This window comes from Peromyscus leucopus, chromosome 3 (genome assembly GCF_004664715.2).
Source record: "Peromyscus leucopus breed LL Stock chromosome 3, UCI_PerLeu_2.1, whole genome shotgun sequence".
Classification (NCBI taxonomy): domain Eukaryota; kingdom Metazoa; phylum Chordata; class Mammalia; order Rodentia; family Cricetidae; genus Peromyscus; species Peromyscus leucopus.
In genome coordinates this window covers 145367939-145380874 of record NC_051065.1, presented here as the reverse complement: position 1 = coordinate 145380874, position 12936 = coordinate 145367939, and the positions used below count along the sequence as shown (strand labels likewise).

General features: G+C 43.2%; 1 protein-coding gene across 1 annotated transcript in view; it reads left to right on the top strand.

Moving 5' to 3' along the window:
• Window positions 1-12936, top strand: part of LOC114708794 (anoctamin-2) — a 185258-nt gene that overhangs the window by 141555 nt on the left and 30767 nt on the right. The window lies entirely within an intron of this gene.

The following is a 12936-nucleotide window of genomic DNA, read 5'->3' as shown; positions in this document are numbered from 1 at the left end:
CCCATTCCAAAGGAAGGAACAGCAAGATAACAAGAAAAGATTGGACTAAAGCAAGACTAAGATTCAACAGGATAAAAGCCAAATGCTATAGCTCCATGTCCAGTATCCCGGGCTCATGATGGCATTTTCTGGACTCTAACAGGCTTAGGTAGCTCTGCCCTTCCAGATCTGTTGCCTGTGTCAACTGTGGCTCCTTTCCACTCAAAACCAGTAGCTTTTCTCAGGAAAGGTCCCAAATCTCTGGCATCCCCAGTATCCTGGAGTCTCTTGTACTTTAGGCTTTACTTTCACAGCTTCATGCACAGCCTGGTCAGGAGCTACATATGGGAAACTGAGCCTGCTGCACATTGCCCAACATAGCAGCTTATCTGGAGCCTTTCTGGACCCCACCCCCTTACTCTTCTATCCTACATGCCTGCGAAACCAGGATCGCCTGAATATTGCAAAGTTTGTTTTCAGATCAAGATATAGCCTGGCCCTTCCAGACAGTGGCAGCAGGAGCCTCTCCATCCTTCACAGCTGAACCTGGGAGAGAGGCTTTACTAAGAAGACCTACCACAGCAGGTACCCTAGAGGCTCTGTCTCCTCAGACACTCTCCAGGCACTCCCTTTTCGGGTGAATTTTCATTTTCACAACTTGGAGTCTTTGAGGTAGAATCAGTCTTACCCTTGAGGTACCATTCCTTTTGTCCCAGTGATGAACGTGGAAAGTCTCTTTAGGAGCACTGATCTCTTAGGAACTGTACTTTACCCCAGCCCACCTTGTCTGTCCTGTCTGAAACTTGAACTACATTTGTACTCTTTTGCTTTCCGAAGTCTACATTTCCACATCTTTCTCTTCTTTTTTTCCAGCTTTGAATTCTCACTATAAACCCCACTAAACACAGTGAACAGTAACCACACCAGAGTCTGCATGCTGTCCTGATGTTTTGAATTCACTGTCATTCAAATTTTCTGGACATCAGCAGAATGCAGCCAGATTCTTTGCCAGAATTCACTGTAAACAGTCTCTATCCAAGTTGCTTATTCTTCTTTGAAACTTCACCAGTCTTCCTTTACTAGAACCATCCTGATCTCCTGTTCTCACCTGAGTTACTTTCTAAGCTCTTCTTATATCATTCTTGGGGTTCTCTAGCCCACAGCTACAAGCTCTTCCACATTCCTTTTGCAAACCAGTTCCAATATCCCATAAGCTGAAAGTTCAGATTTATCACAGAAATGGCCACATTTCTTGGTGCTATTTTTCTGTATTAGATATTTTTATATTGCTGAGATAAAAATGTCTTTAAAAAAATATTATGGGGGAAACCTCCATTTTGACTTGTGGTTTGAATGTATGTAGTCCATCATGGCAGAAAGGTTATGGCTGTGATAGCAGCTCATTCACATCAAGGAAGATCAGGAAACAGAGAAAGGGAGGGAAGGCTGGCCTATGAACTTTGAGGCCCACCCTTTCCAATGTCCCACTTCCTCTAGTTAGGCCCCACTTCCACAATGTCCCAACACAATGCTACCAGCTAGGGACCAAATGTTCAATCCCATGGGCCAATGAGGGGATGTTTCATATTCGAGCCATCATAGGGAGATTTCATGAGAACTCCAAATCTACAAACAAATGTTCAGCAAATCAGTTCTCCACTGTATGACCAGAATGTAAGGGGAAAGGGGGACACATGAAGCTGGAGTGTAGACTGAGAAACAGAATTATGTGACCCAAGGGGGCACGAGATACTTCAGAGTCAATGTTGCAAAAGTCTTCACAGTGCAGGATGACTATGTCCTTCCTACCTGCATAAAAAGCAGGGATGCATCAGAACACTGGCAGACAATGCTGAAAGCTAACCCTCTTCACTGTACTACTTAAGAATGGCTGTCCTTTCTATACCTGCCTGTGGCACACATAGTTGGCCATTAAAAAAAACTATTGACAGGTTTCTATGAATATCTTATATGTCTTTCTTTTCCTTCTCTGACATCTACACAAGACTGGCACTGATGTGTGTTTTTAAAGTGGCCAAGAGTTTTTTGTGGGCTATTTCTGTTCTGATATGAAATTAGATTCCATCCACCCAGTGGCTTAATGCTCAATTGTAAGCTTATGAGCACTGAACAGTATAGAAATGAGCGAGACGATTGTTGCCGGAGTGACAGCTACTCATTTATCCGTTTATGTAACTGAATTCCATGGATCAGCATAATCTAAGTCCTTGTGTCCAACAGTGCACTGTATTTGCAGGCTTCTTACTTCCCAGGGGTTTAGAGAAAAGCAGACACAAGATAAACAAGATAGCTGTAGGCCAGTAGTTCTCAGTCTCCCTATCGCCGCGGCCCATTAATACAGTTCCTCATGTTGTGGGGACCCCCAACTATAAATTATTTTCGTTGGTACTTCTTAGCTGTAATTTTGCTATGGTTATGAATCATGATGTAAAGATCTGTGCTTTCTGATGGTCTTAGGAGACACCCTGTGAAAGGGCCATTTAACCCTAAGGGGTCATGACCCATAGGCTGAGAGCCTCTGTTATAGATAATGATGTGATGTAGATAGTGATGCAGAATAACAAAGGCAAGGGGTGGTCTAGAGGGTTGAGAAACTCGGAGGAGGAGGAGGAGGAATGTGCAGAGGATGAAAGACAGGCAAAGGGGCTCCATTAGGTCTCAGTGCGGAAATCAGTCTGGTAGGTTCGAAGATCAGGAAAGAGGCCACTGTGACTGGAACAGCACAGGAAAGGACTGTACAGGGAGAGACTAGATTGGAGAGCAGCCCGAGCTGAGAACATATGGAACCTTGTTGTTCCCAGCACAGACTTCAGATGATCCTAAGTACGGTGTTTGTGGGCTTCTAGATAGGGTTGTGTAGTGAAGTCTCGTGTACTGTATTGAGGAAGGCAGCAGTTATTAATGGTTTCAGCCAACTTCTTCCTTTTATGGACAAGGCCTGGAGAAGAACAAAAACTTTCCTGTCCTTTGCCCTTACATTATTAGGACCCTCCTGAGACTCATGTGACCATTGTTGAAAAATATCTTCCATTGAGAGGGTGAGTGGGGAGAAGCCGTCTCCGATTGGAATCTAGGCAGGGTACCTGACAGAGCAGTAAGCGTTAGGGGAATGGAGAGAGAAAAGCTCATCCCAGCACTGGACCCCAGGGGAACAAGCAGTTAGTTTGAGAGACAGATGCTGAAACAGCAAGCTCTCTGGGGAGCCAGAGGAAATGAGCGGGACCTCAGGGAGTGGTTTTTGTGTCTTCTGGGAAAGCTGAGCAGTGGGAGCAACAGATAATGTTTTCCACTTTAGCCACAAATTACACTGTGTTTTGTCCTGGGCTTTAGGCATGCCTGTGGACTTAGGTGCTGTGCCATGTGACTGCCTCTGGTCCCTTTGTCAAAGAGTCCTCAAGAAACGGAGACCCTGTCTATAAAAAGCTTCTGCCTCTAGAAGGAATTTTGGGGTAATCTATAAAGCTAAGGAATAAGACCTGTATTGGTCCCTAAGAGGTATTCTGAGCTTAGACTGTGGGGACCAAGTCCAGGTGATGAAATGATCTTACATAGGACAATTATGTGGCTTTGGAACTAGAGGGACAACCCTTGAATCTGTGCTATAAGAAACAAGGACCACATCGAACTTGGGTTTCCTTGTTACCATGGCAAGGAATCATCACCTATTAAGATATGTGTCCCTAGTGGGTGAGGTTAAGAGGGGGAAGAGGGAGAAGGGAGAGAGGACAAGAGGGGGCAAAGAGGTAGGAAGAGAGGAGAGGGAAGATGGAAAGAGAAGAAGATGGGGGGTGGGGAGGAAGGGTGGATGGAAAAGGAGGTTATAAGGTTTGAATTCTATGTGCCAGATGCAGATAGATGCCCATCCTATGCATTAGCTCACTTTAGCTTCATAGCATCTTGTATTATTGACAACTATTTTCAATTTCTTTTTATAGATGAGAAAATGGGATTATAGAGAAATTTTCCATATACCTAAAGTCTTGTAGCCAATAATCATACGAGCAAGGAATTTGAACCCAGATAGAAGACTGTAGACTAGACTGCTTGACAGTGTACCCGGGATGCCATGGCATCTCCAACTAGGCTGATGACATTCCCAGCTCGATCAAAGGAAGAGAAATGGAGAATGCAAAGAGGGGGATAAATATGACAAATATTAGCTGGGCAGTGGTGGTGCATGCCTTTAATCACAGCACTCCGGAGGTGGACCTCTGAGTTCTAGGCCAGCCTGGTCTACAGAGTGAGTTCCAGGACAGTCAGGGCTATACAGAGAACCCTGTCTCAAAAAACCAAAAACCAAACAAAGAAAAAGTGTTGTTTTTTTTCTGAAATAAACCTGATGACCCCTTTTGACATGACTGGTCCCAGCCCTGAGACTCACTACCACTTTATTCTTTGCTTTTCTCTAACTGTGTGGAGAACTGAGGTGGAATGAATCCATCGGCCAGGAGTTCACAGAATAACCCCCATCAGTCTCTGATTTTCTTGTCCTAGTGAGAGCAACCTGAATCCCTTCTCTGATCTCTGAAATGGACATCTGTGAGTGGGAGAAGTCACAGGGGTGGCAGTCTCAATTATTCATTTCTCCCTGAGATTACAGTGAGGTGTCCTACACATGCAGGGTCATTAACGCATGCAATATAAAACTCTTTAACTCTGAAACTGTTGACTGCCTAATATTAGGCTCTCACCCCTGTCTCATCCCAAAGACTAGGATCTGATGCCTTTTTCAGGATTTGTAACATGAATTCTAAAATGGTCTTATAATAAGAAACCTGGAACCAGATGTTGGGGTAAATGCTGAAAGATCAGAAAGACAAAGGAATGAACCACTGCCACATGTCACCTCACCAACCCCACAAACTCTGACTGAAATCCTCTGAGTCTTCACCCAAAAGGCTCCAGCCAAAAAAGCCTTTTGTTCTTGTCTCCTCATGCCTTATATACCTTTCTCCACCCAACCATATCATTTCCTGTCTCACCTTCCATAGTGCTGGGATTAAAGGCTTGTGACTCCCAAGTACTTGGATTAAATGTTTGTGCCACCACTGCCTGGTTCTGTTACTCTCTCATGTAATCCAGGGTGGTTTTGAACTCACAGAGATCCAGATGGATCTCTGTCTCCCGAATGCTAGGATTAAAGGTGAGTGCACCACTGCCTGGCCTCTATGTTTAATCCTGTGGCTTGTTCTGTCAAGAATTGCAATAACAGTCAAGAATTGCAATAACAAAGTCTAGTCCATTAACATTTGACAAATTTAGAGAAAACACTCCATTATTTATCCTGTTTTGGTGAGTCCAAAATATTGTACCTAATTCACTTTCTATCCTAACTTATATTACCAACCAAAAACTATCTTTTGATGTCTTTCAAATTTACACACTTTACACCTCTTTAGTGAGTTTCCCAGTCCTACTCTTCTATGGGACTTCTTGTCTGGGACCAGCTCCCACTGATCACACAATTTCACTAACATGGTTTACCAACATCATTGCCAAGTCATTTTGCTCAGAAAATCCAACTAAGTACCAATGCCTCCCTGCCATCCCTGCTTCCACATGGTATTGTCTGACTAGAGAAATTTAGTGAGTTGCTTCCAGACTTACAGAAGTCTCCACCTACTAAAATGACAAGAAGCTCTATGATGGGGAACCAGGAGCAAACAAGATGCCCATGAAGCAAGGACAAGGAACTACTGATCTTATCACCATCTAGTAAAGATCTCAGAAAATAGTGCCTAGGCCATATCCTGTTTGCCTCTTACACATAAAGTGTTCCCGGTTTGCCTTCAGAGTCAAGGTCTGTTAATGTGATTGCAGACGTATTAGCTGGACATTTATTGTGCTTATACTTTGTGGTCCAAACTATCCTCAGAGAACCTTGGTTCAGTTCACTGAGTTATGATAGGAAAGAAGATTCATGGGACAGGATGATTCATTAACTCAGAAACATTGGAAGTCAGGACGTTCTACTGAGGATGTCCATTAGGCAGTTGGACAAATTATTTGGGGGTTTAGCAGAGAGATGGGCTAGATGTAAGGATCTGAGCGTTCTTAATTGGTCAGTATTCAGAAGGCCATGCTTTTATCTAGGAGGGACTTAGTAAAAGGGAAGTGCTAGTGTTGGACTTAGTTTCAACCCTGTGTTCCTTGGAGCTTCATAAGAAAATGAACTGTAGGGGCTTTCTCCCCACATCTCCCTCCTACTTCCATGGACTTGTTCTCAATCTCATGGTATACTAGAAACTTTTCCGCACAGGTTACAGAAGACTTGAACTGCAATTTAAAACTATTTTTGCTTGACACATAATTGTACACACAACATCTGCATCCATTGTGTAGTATCAAATCAGGGTGATCAGCATATCTATAATTTAAACACCTATTATATATTTGTTGTAAGAATATCAAAAACCTGTGTTCTAGGTTTGTAATGTGTTTACTACATCATTGCCATCTATTGTCACCTCTCTGTGCAGTAGGAAACCAAATTTATTTCTCCAACTTATTTGTAACATGGTACCCAGTGACCAGCTCCTTCTTATCCTTTACTTCTCCACTGTTCTCAGTCTTGGTAACTGCTATGGTACCTTTTTAAAAGACATTTATTTATTTATTTATTTATTTATTTATTTATTTATTTATTTATTTATTTATGTGTGTGTATGTGTGTGTGTGTGTGTGTGTGTGTGTGTGTGTGTGTGTGTGTAGAGGCTGGAGAAACGCTCTGGGTCCTCTAGAGTTGCAATTACAGGTGGTTGTGAGTCATCTGACATGAGAGCTGAGAACTGAACCCAGCTCCTCTGGAAGAGCAGCAAGTGCTTTTAACCATGGAGTCATCTCTCCTGCTTCTGTATGCTGTAAGAATTTTCTTTCTTTCTTCCTTCTTTCTTTCCTTCTTTCTTTCCTTCTTTCTTTCTTCCTTCCTTCCTTCCTTCCTTCTTTCCTTTCTTTCTTCCTTCCTTCCTTCTTTTCTTTCTTTCTTTCTTTCTTTCTTTCTTTCTTTCTTTCTTTCTTTCTTTCTTCAGTTTCATATAAGAGATAATGTGCCATTTATATTTCTCTGCTGGGAACATTTGATTTGACCCAATTTACCCCTGTTTACTCTTGTCACAAGCAACCCAATTTCACTCCTTCTGTGGCTGGAGATTCTTATTTTGTCTGTGTGCACTTTCCTTTTTATTCCATACCTTGTCGGTATTGTTGGCAAACTCTCATGGATGATTTTCAGCCCTTAACTTATTTAACCTCTGTCAAGACATCTGGATCCCCTCTTGAACCCCCTTCACTGGGGTTTGAGAGCATCATCTCTTCTCATTTTCCAGGGTGATGTATTTCGGAGGTAACAGGGCAGCATTGGGTGGGAAGAGCCTGGACTTGGACACATAGCATTCCAGAGCTGTAGCTTTACTTGTGAACTAGTTCCCTAATTTTCCAGAATCTTCAGTTCCCCCTAGAACATGGGAATCATAATGATAACTTTAAGGTATGTGGCATGATTGAGTGGGGTGTGTCCAAGGCATGTGGATGGTGGTCAGCCACATCATAAGTGATTTAAGTGGGGAGTCTTATGTCTGGTGTGTTCATAGGTTGAACAACAATACCTAGCAGAAAGGATCTGGTTTAAGAGAATGGTCATCAAAGTGTGGTTCCCTGGCCACAGCATCAGCACCAGCCCTAGCCTTCCATGAGAACTTTCTGAAGTCTGAGAAGTGAAGTTCAGCATGAGGGGGCAAAGCCATTGGAGATGGGGAGTGTGAGCTGCAGGCCTAGGGAGGCAGAAGTAAAGCAATTGCTGTGCAGACATCAGGACCTGAACTCATGTCCCCAGAATCCACATAAAAGCTGGGTACGGTGATGTCTATAACCCCCGTGATGGGGGAGAAGAGACAGGTACATCTCAGGGGCTTGCTGGCCAGCCGGGAAACAGAGAGCTCAAGATTCTGTGAGAGAGCCTGTCTCAAAAGATAAGGTGGAAAGCAATAGAGAAAAAATTAATACCTGACCTCGACCTCCCAGGTCAATGTTATGCATGCACAGGTGAGCACCACACATACTCATACATGGACCTGCACACACACACACACACACACACACACACACACACACAGAGAGAGAGAGAGAGAGAGAGAGAGAGAGAGAGAGAGAGAGATATAACTTTTGTGTGGATATTTTCTTGGCTAATGATTGACATGAGAGGGCTCATCCCACTGTGAATAGAGATACTCTTGGGCAGGTGGTCCTCGGGTGTATAAGAAAGCCAGCTGAGCAAGCCATAGAGAGCAAGCCAATAAGCAGTGCTCCTCCTTGGCCTCTGTTTCAGTTCCTGCCCTGACTTCCCTTTATGATGGACAATAGGCTGTAAACTGGAATAGGCCCTTTACTCCCCAAGTTGCTTTTGGTTGTGACGTTTTATCACAGCAACGGAGGGCAAACTAGATCACGTGGTTTAGTGCTTTCTCTGGAACATCCCCATCATTTCTGTCTGAGAACGCATCACCCTTTAATAACAAATAAGAAATCATCCAGTACTCTGTTTCCATGGCATTCTGCATGTATTATGCCATGCCATAATTTGTGTCCATCTCCCGCCCCCCCCCCAGTCAAGGTTTCTTGGGGACAAAGTCTGTGAGTTCTTTGTATCCCCAGTGCCTCGCACTAGTGTGGTGCTTGGTACCATTTGGTGTGCAGTCATCATCCTGAATAGGAGAAGAGACACAACTCACAAGTCTGTCTGCACAGAACTTGCCATTCTCCAAGGACTGCCCCACCCACCATCATCTCCTTGAGTGCTCGGTTAGACAAATTTTCACTTGCCTCATTCTAGAGGAAGCTGTAATATTGTTTAGAGAAACTGAACAATAACAACACCCAAAGTTGCTTGGCTAAGCCAGAGGTGGACACATGGATGAGAGCCAGGTGTTGGATTTCTAAATTTATTGGATTCTTTCCCCTCTTTTGGATACTGTCCCCAACACTGGTAGGAACACACCATTTCATCCTCATTCCAGATGCTCTTGTTCATAGCCTGCATGTGAGGAGGCAGATGAGTCCAGATGTTGCTGCTGTCAGGCCTCTGTCCTTTGTAGGCATCCTGGAAGGAAGAGAAGGGAACAGGCCAACATCCTGCTTCCTTTGAAGCCCAAAGCCAAGTCTAAGTTGAGCATGATGCTTACTAATGGCTTGGCATTTTTCACCTTCATTCTTTTGTGTTTTATTAATTTACTTTAGAGTTTGGAGAAAGATTGGGTATATCTTCCTATAGCCATCCTATACGGACATTCAGTATTTTAAAAGTATATATTAAAAACATATATGTGCTTGTAGATATTGCTCCCTTGAAGATGGAAACACAACTCTATACCTTCAAAGATAGAGGTTGGTACCTCCTTCTAAAGAGCAAAGTATAGAATGGGAGGAAGAAAACCTTCTCATAGAGAAATTCAGCACACTCCAGGAAATCAGGCTTATCATCATTATTGACAGGGCATAAAATGGTCTATACCCTTGAGAGGATGTAATAAAAATGGCCCTTGACCTCTGGTCTTTCCTCCTCAAACATATAATCTCAGACAAACTTTAAATCAAGATCAAGTTGTGGGTCCTTCTACAAAGCATTTGACCAGCACATTTCAAAGCAGACAAAGCCATCAACGGCAAACAAGGTCTAAGAGGACCTAAGGGGAGGGAGTGACCAAATAGAGTGGGTACCTCGGCTGTAACTCTGGACCAAGAGGCAAGCACTGAACTATGACAATATAAATGGAGTGTGAACTTTTAGTTCATAATGTTGTGTGCTATTGGTTCATGAGTTGTGAGAAATGTACTGAACTTACATGAGAAACTGAATGCAAAGGATATTGGAATTCTCTATGTTGTCTTTGATTTTTTTTATAAATAAAAAAATGATTCTAAAGGAATTTTATTTAAAGAAAGGAACTATCATATGCTACTGCTAGAGGTACACTTTAGAAAGCAGTTTGGTGGCTTCTTATAATGTCAAACATGGACCTACAATGTGACCAAGCAAGTCCATTACTTTGATACTTGCCCAAGTGACATGGAAATTTATACTTGTATACAAATGGGCATACAAATTTTGGAAGGGCTTCATTCCTAATTGATATAGGCTAGAAACAACCCAAAGATCCTCCAGGGCAGTGAATGGGTGTATGGATTGAAGTCCATCCATACGATGAAATATAGACCATGCCTCAGTGAGGGGGGAACTACTGAGCTATGCAATAGCATGATAAATCTCAGATGAACTGTGCTGAGTCAAACTCCAAACTCAAAAGGAGCTGCACAGTGCAGTGCTACCTAATGACATTTGGGAAGACCCCAAAACCAGAGGGACATTAAACATTAAACAGGCTTTGCGAGTTCTGAGGACTGGGGACAGAGACCAAAGACAGGGGAAGGGAGTGTTGGACAGTGATAAAAATCATTTCTATTTTGATCTGCATTGTGATTGTAGATACATGACTGCAAAGAGTCATCAAGATGTACAGAACTGCATTCTACTAACTATGAATTTTACTATCTTAATTAAGAAACCTCTGAGGGGCAATTGCCACTTTGTCAAAGTCCCTTTCCTCCCAGGGGATTATTAAAGTAATATTCTCACCTACTGCTTTCTTAGTGGTTTTATTTCTAAATACCCTGTTTGCCAGAAGGGGACCTGTAAGGGCCAATGTAGATGTGATTGTCCTATTTGTTGAGCAGATATCTGTAAACAGGAGCAGTAGTCCAGGGACACAAACATAGACAGCAGAGACAAAGAAATAAGAGCAGACGACAGGTAGGCTGGTGTCTGAACAATGGTGACATTAGCTAAGTGCCCCATAATCACCTGCTTTTGATGTCATCAGAGCTGATTAGAGCTCACCGTTGTATTCACCCTACAGTTTCTAAAGCTTTGTCACGTGCATTCATGCATTTGATCCACACAATACCTCTGCCACTTCAGGGAGACTGGCTTTGGCATCATCATTAAAGGCCGGAGAGTCTAAGTTCTCCCTGTGTGCCTGCAGTCCTCTTGGCCATCTCCTTAGATGGGCTTTATTTAAAAGTCATGCTAATTCAGTGTGGTGTCTATAATTGTTTTACAAGTAAGGAATATGATTGTTTTACAGTAGAGAAACTGCTATGGGGCTGTCTGAGATGGCTCAGTCTGTAAAGTGTTTGCTCTCTAAGTATGGGGACCTGAGTTTGATCCCAGAGCCCATATTTAAAACAATAATAACAACCAATGCTAGAGGGGAGATACGTAGATTTGTGGGGCTTGCTGGATAGCCAGCTTACCCTTAATTGGCAAGTTCTCGGCCAGTGAGAGACTCTATCTCAATAGAAAGGTGGCTAGCACCAGAAGTTCTTCCTTGGCCTGCACGTGCATGCACGTGCACACGCATGTGCACACACGCGTTCGCACGCGCACGCACACACACACACACACACACACACACAAACACATGCAATCACAGGGAATTTACTAAAGTCACTGACATAAGTATTTTAGAGCCCCAAATTCAGAATTGACATGTTCTGGTCTGAATTCTACTCTACTTTCTGCTGTTCCACACACTTGGTGATGTGTCTTATGGGAAAAGGGTACTTAAATTAATAGCCTTTTACAATGAATCTTCACATCTTACATGGACCAATGAATAGAAGGCTTTAGTTGACTTCTTTTGTTGGCCAAACTCCTGTCATTAAAAACTGCTTCATGCCAGGCAAGTGGTACATGTCTGAGATCCTGGCAGTCAGGAGGCTGAGGCAGGAGGATTATGAATTCAAGGCCAACCTGGGCTGCATTAGAATATCACATCTCTAAAACTAAAACACAAAACAAATAAACTACTTTTTTTTTACTGTTATCTTTACTAGTAATCTACTTCAGAGGACAGTGTGTAATCTTGGTTTTTCTGTAGGCTTCCTGTGTTTGGATAGTGTCTGAAGGCATGAGAACTGTGTGTATGCTGGGATGTGTGCCTTCCAAACAAAACCTCATCACTGTGAATATGAAAGGGGTGATCTTCCAACAAACACAAGAGTATCTATGTCATAAACAAATGCTTTTCTTCTGACAGTGTCTACTCAATGCTCCTTTCATGCAAAATAGTGGGAACTGTCTTCCTGGTCTGACTTGTTTGTCCTGGAGGTCTCTACACTAGTTCTGGGCCCTCTGGGCTTTCTCCTCTCTGTGGCCTCAGCATCCACCCAGAGTCTGCTTCATCAACAGTGCTCAGGCTGAGTCTGATGAATGGCCTGGACCCAGACATGTTCATCAAGATCTTAGCTGTATCCTGGAAGGCCTTGGGCAGAGCCCCTCCATGAATCCATTTTTCTCCTTGGAGCTGTGTTCTTAGCCCATCTTCAGGTTTCCTTATTAATGTCTTAGAGGAGAATATTTTCAGGCTCAGAAAGCAGTAGTGTGCTAGTGGACCCAGAGAATGGAGGGGAACAAGAAATCCCACTCTCTGACTTCGCTTGGGTGAATGTGAAGGAAGTTTGGTTCAGTCTGATTGGAAACAGGTTTCTGTGCTTCGGTCCCTTCAGAATGCTCACCATCTAGCATTTAGTGTGTTCTTCTGGTATGATGAAAAGCCAGGTAGACTCGGAGTTTGAGACTGGATTCTCTGGTCATTATGAAAACCTGAGTATAAGACACGTTTACATCATTCATAAGTGAAAGTGGTTGGTGCGCACGCTTTAATCAATTACAAGCAGATTCTGTGATTGAAGTGCTACAAGTGACTCAGAAACGCAAGCTACACAAGAACTGTTCGACAGTGAATGCAGAACTCATCACGTGTGATTTCCGGTGTCATCCATCGAGTCAGCTCAATCGACACTTGTTCCAGACACACAAGGCAGATCCCTCCTTTGCCTACAGTCCCCACAGCCTACTCCCTAGTTAGCCCTCGCTCCCAAGCT